This window comes from Microtus ochrogaster, unplaced genomic scaffold (genome assembly GCF_000317375.1).
Source record: "Microtus ochrogaster isolate Prairie Vole_2 unplaced genomic scaffold, MicOch1.0 UNK36, whole genome shotgun sequence".
NCBI classification, from domain to species: Eukaryota; Metazoa; Chordata; class Mammalia; order Rodentia; family Cricetidae; genus Microtus; species Microtus ochrogaster.
The window spans coordinates 21283-31423 of NW_004949134.1; the positions used below are offsets into that span (position 1 = coordinate 21283).

The 10141-nt window shown below is 38.4% G+C and overlaps 1 pseudogene; it reads right to left on the minus strand.

The window, feature by feature from the left end:
* Positions 1 to 9546: 9546 nt before the first annotated feature.
* Positions 9547 to 10141, minus strand: part of LOC101983117 — a 4813-nt pseudogene continuing 4218 nt past the window's right edge.

The following is a 10141-nucleotide window of genomic DNA, read 5'->3' on the forward strand; positions in this document are numbered from 1 at the left end:
TTAACAAAAGAGGCTTGCATCCCAAAAGTCATGACAGCCTGTTTTATTTCCTTGAGATCATTCATATGGACAGGCTCCCATGTATCCTCCTTGATGACCCTAGGGTTTCTGGAACCAATCACCTTCTCTGTTGTTATTACTGGAAAGGCAGGTAGAGCACCCAGGAGGGTGCTGTGTTAGCTAGTGGGCTACCCTTTTGAGTTGGGGGCAAAATAACCCGACGTTGGACGCCAAAATATAACAGTGTAAATGAATGCAGACAGACTGTAAATATATATATATGGATTTAATGGCGAAATAGACTTACAGAACCACTGTTCCCACGGAGACCAGGAAAGCAGAAGCAGCGGCTGGGAGCAGGCTCGCCAAATTTATAGGCAAACATTAGCCCGAGGCGAACACGCCCCCTAAGGGGCAGGACTTATCCCTACATCTCAAACATTAGCTTTTTTTATAAGGTAGGAGTTTAGGGTAAGCAAACAGTTATAACAAAGAAAGATTTGATCAAACGAAACTTCATGATACTTTCATTTATAACTCATTAAAATCAAGACTTTTATTATTTTATCATATATAAATATACAGAGTAAATTATTACTCTAAAATATTATAAATATTTTTAAAAATCTAATTACAAATTTATTCAATAACTATAAAAGGTGAGAAATAGGTTCTCAACAGTCAGTGGTGTTGAAGATGAGTATCGAGCATTTTCAGTGTCCACATGAATGTGCTCTGAGATGATATGAGAAAGTTCACCACCTCCTAAGAATGAAGAAGTACTTGGAGACAATCCTGGCACTTAAATCAGAATGGGGACTTTGATGTGATATCCCGTTTTTCCCTTTTAGTTGACGAGATCATCTTCTGTTCTCCTTTGAAGAAACTCTATAACTAACTTTGAACTTTCACTATCATGGTTAAAAGTCTTTTATTATACTGTGTGTTGTTTATCTAAAAGACCAATTTTTTTGCAAATATTTGTCCAGTAGAACAAGTTTTACAATCATTATGCAATTTATTAGGCATATTTTAAGTAACTATTGCTCTCTAAACAGACTACGTTTTATGATTAAAGAAATGACTGTCAATCCAAACAGCAAAAGCTTTGTCCAATAGGAAAACATTTTTAAAAATTAAAATTTGATAATAGGTTTTAAATGTTTATTTACTGAAAGAACATTAAGAACAGATCAATACTTAAGAAAATATTGTTAACTGTGCAGTGGCAGTGCACACCTTTAATCCTGGCACTAGGGAGGCAAGGCAGGTAGATTATTGTGAATTTGAGCTTAGCGTAATTTAGCGAGTTTCAGGACAGCCAGGCTACACAGAGAAAGCCTGTCTCAAAAACAAAAAAAAAGTAATGTTGTAGAAAATCAAGCATTATATGTAGGGTATTGACATTTAAAGTTTTAACCTACATATATTTTTAAATTAGTTAAAGCTATAATTGAAAAACCTTTTTACAGCATACTTTAACCGTAACATTTTGATTGCTATTACAATGGTTAGAAAACAACTTTAATGTAGTGATTTTAATTGAAAGCTCAATTGATTATATCTAAGACACAGTAGACATATGGTATCTTAGGTAACACTTGCAAACTTAAGTAAAGTGTATTAACAGATTTTGTTTACTTAGCCAATTTTTAATTACTTAATAAAAATTTAAGTTACTATAGTATATACTCTGAATATTTTATAAAAAGCATTTACTTTTTTGCAACTGTTTAAAAGACATCAAAGATCAGATAAGGCATGTAGAGCTGGATAGAGTTAGCCATTTATTCCTATCATTATAATATTTAACTAAGAAAAAGATTAATGATTATGAAATACATAACTATGAAGTAACACATTAAAATGATCTGTAAACTTTAAGATAAGATGACTATGAAAGCCTCAAGGTAGGTTTTAAAATAAAATTTAAATTTATTTAGGGCTTTCTATTCCATAGGCCTCAGTAAAATATGACTCTTGAAAAACTTGTTTATTTGTTTGTTTTTCAAGAGGCGGTAGGGATTGTATTAGAATCCTTAAAATATTTAAAATGTTAATGTTCATATCTACATTAAGTTAAATATTTTTTTTAATTTTTGGAATCAAGAGTTTAGTATCTCAAAGGAAGACAATTGTCTGATAGGAAAAAACTTTCCCTGGAGTAAGAGTAATCATATCTTACAGTTAACTTATACCCTCAAGCAAAAGAGTCCATGGTGTAGAACCGGAATCAGGATAAAAATTTAAGAGATAACATACTGACCAGTACTATATCATTATGGACATCTTGGCCTTAAAAGCAGGTTTAATTTTTTAGATTAGAAAAATTCATGTGAGTTTTCTGAAAGAAAGATTTGGAACAATTACCAATCTCTATTTGTTTTACCTATGTGGTCACATTGATTAAACATACTTTTTATCTTTTATCCTTATTTTGTTTCTTAAAGTTTCAGTTTGAAATGAGCCAAAATAAAGGTGAACCTGTTATGGGAGCCCACTGGAATGACAACTCACATACAATTGAGAGTCAATTCAGAGTGTTTATTCTAGCAGGTTGGGACTATACTCAATTATTTGGGAACTAAGTTTAGCCCGAAGGACTTAGAGCAGTGGTTCTCAACCTCTGGGTCACAACCCCTTTAGGATTGAGTGACTTTATCACAGGGTTCACTTAAGACCCACAGAAAATACAGATATTACATAACTATGTATAGCAGTAGCAAAAGTTTAGTTATGAAGTAGCAACAGAAATAATTTTATTATTGGGAATCACTGTGACATAAGGGACTGATTTAAAGGTTCACAGCATGGGAAGGTTCAAAACCACTGATTTAGAGTAAGCAGCTTTTAAACCAAAACCTATATGCTGGGATTTTGTTCTGCAGCTTCAGGAATAGATTGCAAGCAATTTAACAATAGCTGCTACTGGAAGAGTTAGGGTTCTGCAAAAGCAACAAATTTAAAAGTGCTAAGATGTTAGTTGGGGCAACTTGGCCTCAGGACCTAGAATACATTTGATATATTTGCAAGTTATTCTACATCAAGGAGATCAAATTCTGGTTATGTCTGAAGTGTTCTCATCTAGAATACAAGAGAGAGGAACCTCTGCATTGTCTTGCCCAGTTACATTCCACTCTGGTTCTTTGAGCATGAGTCAAATTGGTGATTTGTCCTTTTCTAGGAGACCATAATTGATCCCATGGACTGCTTGCTTAACTGAACATGCAGGGGTTTCATCATTTGCCAGATCTGGCCATTGGTGACAGTAACGTGGTCAGGCATGGCAACCATTTAAACAGAGTTTGATACACTAATTATTTGATATTTCTTTTGTTTCTTTGAAGATTTTTCTGACCATGACAAGGTTTTCCTTAATCAGCACTAATTAGTTGACATAGAAACAGCAAGTTTCTCCTCAGGCCATGCAGTATATATAGAATCGAGCTGTAAATTTCCAGTGAGTTGTAGGAGGCACATTTAGTGAGACCATTAGTACAACTAGTCAGATAGTTTGAGCATATGATGTAGGTACCTTGTCCTTGGTAGAGTGTGCATAAAAGTATAATCCCTGAAGGCCTTTTACTAATCAGACTTCTCCACAACGTGATTTATAGACCCTTCTGTCGCTGCCCTAGGCTGATCTTATTCCATCCCTGGAAGGGACATAAGGGAGCAGAGATCCACCTGGAAGATTGAGTCTCCCATCTTTGGTTTTTATGAATTCTCACATCCAGGTTTTGGGGATGATGGGGATTGTGTATTCTGGGTTAGGAAACTTTGGTCAGTCTCATATGACAGTGCATCTGATGCCATCCTCAGTAACATCATTTCAAAGGATGACACCAGTTACTTTGACAGCAGTTGGGGTGGAGAGGATGTCTGAGTGGGGTCCCTTTCATATGGCCAGGGATCCTCTTTATCCAAACTAAGTTAATGGTCACAGGAATGATTTAAAATAAACTGGAAATGGGCATGGGGTAAGTCTGCAGCTGGACTGGAATACTATGGCTTCAGATTACCTCACACTATGAAGTATTGTCTGCTCTCTTAGCTAGCAACAGTGTCCCCCACATGCACAAGCTCTCAAACTGTCTGGACTGCAGTCTCTACATTTACACTTGGTTTCTCCAGCCCTGTTCTCCTCAAGTAACAGAGGTTGTGTAATGAATGGAGAGAACCTGAAACTCTGACTGCCATGTATATAAGATATTCCCCTTCTGCTGTCTCATGGCTGCCATTTTCAATCAGTATTTTCATGTCCTTGTTCTAGACATAAGGAAGATATGACAAGAGACATTTGACACCTTTGCTCTACAGTTTCATGCTGGGATAATGAAAAACAGATAGACTTTTCTGTCCCTGTGATACTAAATGTTAATGTCCTTTCAGGGCCTGCCCAGGTATCCCTGACTTGCCTCCTGGTGAAACTCCACTTCTTCCCTTTTGAGTGTATGTTAAATGTTAAAGATGCTTGACTGTCTTCATACACATGTGTAGAGGATAGACGTGAACTTGATGTCTTACTAAGTACTTCCCAACTTCTTTGTTGAGACAGAGTATCCCACTATGTTATCTTTCACTAGCTTGGTAAGTCAGGATGGCCAGCTAAGCCAAAGAGTATGTGTCAATGGAGATTTCTCTCCTGCCCACCAGTTCCTGAACAGACACTCAAAGACTTACAGTAATTATAAAATTTTGCCCTGTGGCCCAGGCTTATTACAAACTAGTTCTTACTTTGAAATGAACCCATTTCTACTATTGGAAATTTTAACAAAATCTTGTGGTTCATTACCTAACTTCTTGCTTCTCCAGTGCCTGCTGGTGCCCTCCTGACTCCACCTTCCTTTTCTCTTTATGTTTGTTTGTATTTCCTCCTGGCACTACTCTGTCTGGATATTGACCAGTCAGCCCATTTACTAAAAAAAAGGTAATAAAACATATTTATAACTTACAGAAGGGCATCCCACAGCTATGAAGCACTGAGCTTCCAGATCCTATCGCAGCACCTGGTTTTTAAGATGAGTGCTTATGGGTTGAATTCAGGTGCTCATTCTTGGGCCACATGAAATGTACCAACTAAGTCATCTCACTAGCCATGGTCCTGTCCTTATGGTAAGGAATATCCTCTGCATGAGCCTTGTGTCTACTGAACACCCACTAGACAGAAGGAAGGAAAGACATTTCTTGGTTGAATACCAGAAATAAATTTGTGAAAAGATCAAGGCTTTACAATAGGTTGTTCATGACAGGAAAGAAAGGAAAATTCTCCATTAAAAGAATCGGCATTCCTAAAGATCCAGTTGAGGTGCCATGAGACACAAGTCTAGAACCAAGCCTTGAACTGTGCAGTTCACCTAAGGTGGAAACTGACTGAGATCTCTTCCTGACACAACCTTGTGTGTCCCAGATGGAGTCAATAGAGAGGATCTGGTGTGTCACTCGCCAATATGAGATACATGTTCACACTCTCTTTTTTTACCAATCCCAGACATAATCTGGCAATCTTTCTTTTTCTTTTCATATTAAGTGTCTTTACATATCTCCATTATTATTTTTGCTTATAAGGGATTTGTATACAAATTTTTGGACATTTATGTTATTCATTTTGTTTCCTTGGAAGAAAATTCTGTCAGAACTGTATTAGGACCCCCCGTCTTCCCTCTCTCTCTTTCTCTCTCTCCCCCCCTCTCTCTTTCTTGCTAGATATCTCTCTCATTAATTTATTGAAAATATTCTTCTCTCATACAATACATCCTGACTACAGTTTTCCTTCCCTTCACTCCTCCCAGCTGTCTCCTCCATTCTCCCACAGATCCACTCCCCTCTGTTTCCTCTTCAGAAAAGAGACGGATTCCAAGGGATGACAGCCAAATTGGACAAAACAGGATATAATAACATCAAGCAAACAGTCATTACATATATGCAAAGGACCTCACACATATCTATACAGATTCTGTGCTTGCTACTCCAGTCTCTTTTGGCCCATATGAGCCCTGCTTAGCTGATTTGCTGGGTGATGTTCTCCTGTTGTCCTCCATCCTCTTTGAATGCTATAATCTTTCCTCCAATCCCCGGAGTTCTCCAATCTCTCAGGGGTGAAACCCTATGCAGACTTCCAAATAAGACTCTCTGCAAATATCTGGCTGTGGGTCTCTGAACCTGCTCCTATCTGTAGCCAAAGGACTCCTCTCTGATGATACTGGACATGAAAGTGGTATGAGACTTTACTCCACAGGCTCCAGAAATAGAAACCTGGCCATCAACCCAGACACAAATCCCAGACCTACACTCTATCCTGTCTGCAAGTTGTGCTTAGTCAATGGTGGCCAACTACTCTTTGGTTTAGCTTGAGGCACACACTATGAGTGGAGCCTCTATGGTAGGAACTGGAAACTGGACAGCCCAGAGATCTGTGGTAGAATGAAACATGACTGAAACAATAAACAATGAAATGATTTCTAATAATATTCTTCTATACCCTGACTTTATCTGAGACCTTCAGTGTCATTCCAACAGCCTCAAATCTAAGACGCTCTCTAGTTAGAAGTAAAATTTGTCTTGTTGTAGTTCACCTGCCAAGAGTTTCGAGGGTGAGTTACAGTGAAAGAAGTATGTTGGTGAGGAGTTTTCAGGTTTCTGGTATAAAGTAGAAAGCTAGCCCATGTGAACCTGAGACAGAACATGTTTACAGTATTCCTCAAGGCCTTGTGATGTCCCAGACTGAAGTGAACATGATTCACTATTACCATATTTATGACCTTCACAAGTCTTTCTCTTATTCCCCTCATTTACACTTGGGGTCATGTTGACTCTTATTAGGCAGTATAACAGATGTGTACACGCATACACATACAGATACACACACACAGACACAAACACACTGTTCACTTAGGCAGTGTACACACTCTGTTCAGTTAGGCGGTTTTATGCACAGACATACAAAAACACACACTGTTCAATAAGGTAATATTACAAACTCACCACGCGTACACAACATACACGACACAAACACACACACACATACATAGACACAGAGAAACAGTTTACTCAATTGAACCGATCACAATCAATCCAAAAAGATCCTGCCACTAAGAAAACCTTCTTCTACACAGAAGAATAAGTTCAATCTGACAGTTCTCATGGACTCTCTGAGATTGAGAGATGAGGGTTTTTTATAGATTACTTTCCATCTGTGTTTACCTTTAGGTCCAGAATGTTCCTTTTCTGAGCACTTCTGTCTTGCATGATGCTCACTCAGTTTATTATCTTGTACTTATCAGACCTTACCACTCCTTTCTTACCTGACCTGAGAAGGCTGCTCCTAGGTGTAGCAGCATTTCATTTGTATTTTTATAAATTAAGGTGCCTGAAATTCAGAGAGTAAAACGGTTTCATGGGCCAGTCTTGCAGACCAGGCCACAATAACACTTTAATCCCACTTTTGCTGCCATAGGAACTGGGTGGTGCATGACTTTAATCCTAGAGGTCCACACCTTCCAACCCAGAACTAGAGAGGATGATAGAATGGGAGACAGCTCTCAGTTACAGTCTCATTCTGAGATTCCTAGAGGCAGGATTGCCATTTCAGACTGAGGTGACGGAAAGAGACAGTGGATGACTGCTTTCCTTTTGGGTGTTCTAGTTGAACCCTAATTTCTCCCTCTGAGCTTTAATTATACATACTTTATTTGGTGTCCAACTTTTGGAGGCATGAATTGACGAACCAAACATTTGTCTGAGAGTTTTAGCCACCATGCCAGGACAGAGCTTGGATTAAAATTCCAGCTCTAGGAATTTAGAGGAAGCACTAGGATTTCAGGTACCATCTGGGTTGGCTTAGCTACTTCTCCTACCAATCACATCTTTTATGCCACTCTCAGGCATGCACAGGTATTCCCCTGTTCCTCCTGGTTTCCTGTGGGTCCTACAGACCTGCGTGTTGCCCCTAGCCCTGCATGCTTTGGTTACCTTTCATAGACAGTAGTTTCTCTCTTACCAGTTCCCATAGCTGCTCAGTCCCAACAAAACACAGAGCTTATGTCAATTGTAAACTGTTTGGACTCATTAGCTCAGTCTTATTTCTAATTAGCTCTTATACCTTAAATTAACCTATAATTCTTATCTATGTTAAGCCACATGGCTTGGTACCTTTTGCAATGCAGTATTTCATCATGCTTCCTCTCCATCTGGGTGGAACTGCAGATTGGGTGTTTTTTCTTCCCAGAATTATTCTTGTTTGCTCGCCCTGTCTATACTTCCCGCCTGGCTACTGGCCAATCAGCGTTTTGTTAAACCAGTACAAGTAACAAATCTTTAGTGGGTCAAAGAACTTTATCCCACAGAGTATGGGGGTCTGATATCCCTTGGGATTTGTGTGGGTATAGGTGTATGCCTTGTGTGTGTAGGTGCTTGAAGAGGCCAGAAAAGGACATAGATCTCCTAGAGCTGGAGGCAGTGCAACCAATTAAGACACATTTAATAATATTTAAAATAAAACTGATATAAGAGTCACATTGTGCGTAAACATAAGAGGAATGAAGAAGTGCTCTCTCTAAATCTCATACTTAATCTAAATTCTTTCAATTACTTCCATGTAAATATGGAAACAGGTAGATTTGTAAGTCTTGGTAACCATTGAGAAGTGATTTTGACAAGTTCTTTCTTGTATAATGGGGAAGTATATGTATGTTACAAAGAATTTGTGCTTAAATAGCTATTATACTGACTTACCAGAAAGTGTCGTTTATTGATGTGAGCATTTTAATCTAATTCATTATTATCCTTATTTCTCTTAATGTTTTCCCGAAAAGATTCTATAGAATTCTGTATGCCAGGCCATGAACAGGAAGGAAAAACAAGACCTTCACCCCTGAAAATAACTAGTAATGGATATAAAAAAAAATATGTTTTGTTGAAGAAGACATCACCCATTTATGGTTTCTTTACGAAGTAGGGATCTTATTCAATTCTGTCCAATAATGAAAGTTTCTTAGAGAAAATATCATTGCATATTCCAGACCTCCTGCTTCTATTATCAAACATGCCCAGTACAAAGGGAGACAGCTCTGCAAGCGTAGATGTGCAGTGCGTGTTTGGTTAAAGCTTGAACCTTTTAAGAAAAGATCTGCCTCTCGGCTAATTTCTCACACATATTTTAATATCAGAAACAAAAGTCAGTATACATCCCTACATCAATGCCAAGAAAACAAGGACCAAAAGAAAATTTTCACTGAAAAACCTAACACTTTTGAATATTTTTCTTTCATATTTCAAAACATTTTCTTAATCTAATTCCATAGTATCATATGAACATCATCAAATCCTTAGAACATTTCAATTGGCAAACTCTATTTTAAATCAATCCAAAAAATTTGAGGTCCCAACTTCGCAAACAGCAGTGAAGGAATGGGCTTCAAAATTTATCAGAGTACATTTAACCTCAAGTTAAAACTATGCTAAAAGTCCTCCAAAAGATTACGAACAGCTTATCTGCAAAAATATGAACAGACCTTTTCAATCTTAAAACAGAGGCGACCTTATACCTTACTTGTGAGTACGTTGACTTAACTTGGTCTTAGTACACCCCTTGGCCTTGCCTTTAGTGCCAGACTTGGCTGCAGCTGCAGCTTGGGCTTTCTCTTCCTCTTCAATCAAAGCCTGCTCATAACAAGATGAGTAATCCTCAGGAATGCCTTCACTGATATTGGCTAAAAATTCTATCACTTTCATCATCCTGTGGGGCTCTCGGGCCCCAAAGGAACTCATAGGACGGAGGATCACTGTTAGGAACCTGACAGTATTCTATGTATTATTCCTGCACTAGCTGCTCAGTGTTGAGCTTCCTGACATCTCCAAAGATGAGATGTGGGACCCCATCATAGACTCCTAATGCATTCAGGAAATACCAGACATCCTCCTCGGCAGCACAGTACTTATTTAGGTAGATCACACTGAGGAGAGCAATCAGAATGCCCCTGGTAGGAACACCTAGCTCATTGATCCTACTTCCATCATCCTCGAAATCTAACTTGCTCACAAGCTCATATACTTGACCATGTGGCAGGATTTCTTTCAGTTCAAGGCCAAACACCACATCCAATCGATAGGAGGCTTTCTTGAGGATCTCGGGGAAGTGTTC